Source organism: Corylus avellana, chromosome ca4 (assembly GCF_901000735.1).
Source record: "Corylus avellana chromosome ca4, CavTom2PMs-1.0".
Lineage (NCBI taxonomy): Eukaryota > Viridiplantae > Streptophyta > Magnoliopsida > Fagales > Betulaceae > Corylus > Corylus avellana.
Window position 1 is genome coordinate 8,121,816 of NC_081544.1, and position 5,455 is coordinate 8,127,270.

Sequence of the window (5,455 nt, forward strand, 5' to 3'; positions counted from 1 at the left end):
TTGGTAGAATTCAACAGCAAGGCATGATCTCCTTAGTTTTATGGATGCATTCTCGGGGTACAATCAAATCTATATGTATGAGGCTAACAAAGAAAAGACCACGTTTATAACTGATTGGGGATTGTATTGCTACAAAGTCATGCCATTCGGGCTAAAAAATGTAGGGACTAGGTACTAGAGACAGGTAAACAAAATGTTGAAAAATCAGATCGGAAGGAATATGAAGGTGTATGTGGATGACATGCTCGTGAAAAGTAATAGATTTCTTGCCTTGTTGACGCTAGCCGTTTGGGTGATTTGAATTTCCTTTGTTGGTGCTAGCGGTTGCTTGAGTGATTGTTTCTTTGTTGGGTGTGTTTTCTTGCTGGTTTTGTTTGTTCATTACAAACAACGAAATATTCAAGCCTTTTAAAGAAATTCTCTCCCAAACAAGACAATAAATTTATAAACAACCAACTTAGTAATTCTCTCTATTTTGCATGTATTATTTGACTAATTCTCAATGTGGTTGCTTTACTTCTGTTCTTACTGGTTTATCATGTAGAGTAGAATAATTATGTTCTTTCTTCTCAAACAAAACTAATATTGATTATCTCAACTACTTCATAGATTGTACGCACTTTGAATTTTCTCCACACATTGACATTACAAGTCTAAAGGTGGTATCTGTCAGTCAAATAACAGTACAACCATGTTGATTGATTTGTTAGTCTAAAGTTTCTTTATTATGTGAAATTAGACTTTATCAATAAATTTAGTGAGTTCCAATTATGTTTTTCTATAGCGATAGGGCAAATGTAATTAGAGTTTTTCCTAGATTAATTGTTGCACTTTATTTTAGTACTTTTTCTTCTTTATTTGATGCGTCATAGTACATATTTTTCAATCAGTCTAGTATGTTCAGTCTTGTTGCTTAATGGCTCTTTATTTTGAGCAGCTGGCCAAACCATATCTCTCTCACACACACAAACTGATGAAACCATCGGAGAATGCATGAATAAAACGATCTAAATGCATACACAGTGACATCTTTTGTTATAAGTATATAAAACCTGTTTCTATAAGTAGAAAGATGCATGAGAGAGAGAGAAACCTTGAGAAAACACAGAGAGCCATTAGAGCTCAGCCCTTGTCCTGTAAATCTTCTTGATCAGGAATTTTCTTTCTCATCATTTTCTGGGAAAATCCGACCCTTTACATCAAACAAGCCAATTTATCAGTCCACGGTCGTTTTCTACCAAAAAAAAAAAAAAACGAAAGAGAGAGAGGATGTTGTAAAATTTAAGAATCACACTGCACTTGCTCCTAAAAAAAAAAAAAAAAAGAGAGATAAAATTCTATCTACCTCTTCAGACACAAAAATCTTTCGATTCTGCAGATCTTCTGCAAGTGTTCTACTGATCATAAAGCATTTCTGTAAATGGAAAATGGGGGAAAAAGGAAAAGAAACATGGGTTTTGCTAAAATAGAGTATATATAATTAAAAAGCCGCATTTTGCCAAATTTAGCCAAAAATCTGAAACAAACCCTACTTTGCACAAGCACTGTGGAGGTGAAGAAGAAGAAAAAGAATAATTTGTTTGCTTCTCTCTCTTTCAAGGTTGTCGTGGTTTGGAGTGATGTTGACATCTCACGCAGAACCAGGCACAAAGCCACCAATGGTTTTTTCTTTCTTAAAAGAGAAGAGAAAGAGTGTACAAAACTGAGCAAACAGATGTAAGAGAAAACAAGTTTGCTGTCGGAAATTAATTAGTTAATTAAATGATAATCTGTGATTAAGTGGGTTCGGTAGATAATAAAGTGGCTGGTTTTTATGGGTTATTACTTATTTTATTTTATTTATTTTAAATGGTGGTGAGGGTTTGATTTCGGGGGCAAATAGGCATTATGACGTGTTTGTACCCTCGTAACAGTCATATCACCCCAAATCTTTTTGCTTAGATTTACTTTGTATAAATAAATAAGGAGACAGCCTACAGTACTACTGCTTAGTTAAAAAAGAAAACAAGTACACGGTCTTTTTTTGAATATTGTATTTTCAGCCTTTGAGCGAGTTTTGTGTAGAGTTAGGCTTGATAAGTGTGTATTTTTTTTTTAATTTTTTTTTTAATTGTGAATATTGAGGAAACAGATATTTGAAAATATGTTTGGATATTTTAATGAAATTGTAAAAAGTATAATTAAAAAATAAAAAAATAAAAAATTAGGGTGGTTCGAAAACCACTCCTATGGTCGGGGTTGGCCGGGCTAAAGTTTAGAGATAATATCAAAATCAATGAAAATTTAAAAAGATTTTGTGAAGTTTCTCTAAAAATTTATGCTGCGAATTTCTCTAATTTTTTTATTTTTTTATTTTTTATTTTTATTTTTCAGAGAGAAAGAGTTTGTCAATCATAGACAGAAGGAATAGAAGGAAATAAAATATCATGTAAAAATTAAAGAATCAGACAGCACTTGCTCCCAATAAAAAGAAAGGAAAAATGTAGAAAGATCTTTTGCAAGTGTTCTAGTGATAAAGCATTTATGTAAATGGAAAATGTAGGAAGAGGGGAAAAAAAAGATGGGTTTTTCTCTCTCTCTCTCTCTCTCTCTCTATATATATATATAAATAAAGGAAAAATCGTATATAGCCCATAAGTTTCCATTTGATTTTGATTGAATCCTTGAATTTTTAATTTCTAGAATAAAGTCATAGGTTTTATTAAAGTTTGAAATATGTTGTAGGACAGTAGCATACGTCTAGTAGAGTTTAATTATTAGGAGGACATTGGAAAATAGTCGACATAGCTTTGTTAATTTCGAATGTCAGTCAGTTTTGGTCTTGACATTTGTTCAACATGGAGATTCAAGATGCTCATTTGGAACAAGTCCGAATGAAGAGGGGTTTATGAGAGATCTGAAATGTGCATTCGGTAGCTTGTTCAAAACAAGTAAAGATGAGGAGACGCGTTACTCATCCAAATAAGTTAGTAGTCCCATTTGAACGAGATTGTGACAAACTAACTTAATTGCGTGTTAATTTCAATAGGATTACGACTCTATTTAGTATATAAGTTAAATAAGGATGGCTTAGTTTTGAGAAGAGTTGTGAGTTTTATGTATACTACTTCTACGACCCGCTACACCATATTGCATCAGCTTAGACATCACCAATCTACAAACTTAAGAGACAACCACCATAACAGTGACACATACCCTTATGTGCCGTCGCACCATCTAAATTTATCTGTTTATGCTCCCACATGCAACATCCACTAAAACACTTACATTGATCTCATCCATTCTAAATTGGTCAAACCTGACCCAGCGAATTTTAACTTCGCCTACTTCGGTTAGGTCCAAACCAAACCACCCTATTCAAACTCTTAGTTACTAGGAAAAATAAAAAACATTTATGCACAAGCAGATTATGGCTCTTACAATTCTTGTACACCTTTTGAACCCTAAGTTTGAGGAAATGTTAGGGTACAACTAGTATTACTATATTGTATTTTTGATGATCAACTGGAATGGATAGAGTGGATTGTGATGTTGAATGTAGTTGAGATGGAGTTTCTGTATTGAATGATACTGAAAATACATGGTTTGAGCTATTCAAGATACTAAGTCTCCAATTACAAAGAAAAAAAAAAAAAAAACTTGATTAATCTTTTTCAATGATCTTAATATGGACTGACCCAGTGGCGGAACTAAAATTTATGGTGTGAGGGGATGGATTTTTATTTTTTTTGGTTGGGGAGATATAGACTTATATAATACAAAAGCACATAAATATATATAATCTCTTTATATGTGTGTTTGTGCATGTTTATATAAAATAAAAGTCATAGAAGTCTTACATTTAATCTCATGGCATAAAAAACACACATTAATAGTATAAATAACTAATAAAATAAATTAAACATGATCTATAGGAAAAAAAGTACATTTCAGTGTATACTCTTTTTTTCTAACAATTTGGTGAAGCTCCAAATAACAACAATGCTTAGAGTCGAGCCAAATAATGGTAACTGATTGTTGGTTAAAAGCCATTCAAAGAACCCAAATCATTTAACGTTTTCTTTTATATACTCAATCATAGTCCCAAACCAAATTGAGCTTCTGGTTAGCTTCTAGTTATAAGCGAACTAGAATATGAAGGGAAACAAAATGAATGGGGCATTTTAGGTTCTTTATGTTGAAAGAGGGGGTAAACTAGAAAAAATAATTAAAAGGAGACGACAATTTTTTTTTTTTTTTTGGCGGGCAGGGGGGCGCAAAACTTAAAAAAAAAAAAAGAATTAAAATGGGACACAAATATTATTTTGGGGCGACAAAAATATTATTTTGGAAAGACAAATTTATAAAATTGGTATATTTTAAGCAAATTTGTAAAAATTTTGGGGAGATTCACCCCTGGACTGACCCTTATTTATATTTGATCTCTTATACCATTTTGTATTCTCTCCACCTCTCTATAAATAGAGACTCTTTGCATTATAAGATTATCAGTAAATAAGAGCAACGCATCATTCATTTGGACATCCATACTTTTTTTGTTGTTGAGAAAACCATTCCAGTCTCATTAAAAGGAGGAGCACGAGCATAAACGCCTTTACAACTCAGAGCAAAGCTCATAAAGAATCATAGTTGAAGCTACAATGTTACATGTTATAGATGCATACAAAATAATCTAACATTTAAGACCTATCTATGACAAATCTTTCCCTAACTCATTACTAATATTCAGTTATAACAATAGATCTGTTCCAGACATACTCCACTCAATGCATAGGTAGCTCATTTTCCTCGGCAAGGGTGCATAAGCCCCCAACCAAAACTCTTCTTCCTAAACTCGCAAGCCAGGAAATTATTCACATCCTCAACTCAAAAAGGTTAGGACCATAAAATCAGGAAAACAGAAAATACAGAAAAAGAAAAGAAAAGAAAAAAAAAAAAACACAAATGCCCACAAACACCACCAGAGGCAGCCAGAAAATTCAGGCCAGAGCGCGAAACAACCACACGCAGCACTTGCGAGTCACGATTTGACGCTGGAATCAGAAGCCATTGGAAGCAGGTGGGCCCGGAGCGCGCGGTGGAGGGCCCGTGTCGAGGAGGGCTGACAAAGGAACCTAGATTGAGCATAATGGAGTCCGATCCAAGAGCCCCATCAACCCCGGCAAAGGACACAGCACCAGGAGGACAGTACACCGGCGCGGAGGACCAAGAACCCCAAAAAAAAGAGAAGAAGAAAACCAAAAAAAAAAAGTGGGGGACGGGGTGAAAGAATCGGGGGGCGGGGAGGAGGGGGGGAAGAAGAGGGAAAGGGAGTGGGGGGAAAGGGAGAACTGAAGTTCTCGGACATCCATGCTCATTATGAAGAAAAACTTAAAGAAATGGTGTCAACTTGGTTTTGTATGAGAGGTAAAAGTTGAAATACAAGAAGTATATGCAACTCTAAAACATCCGAAAA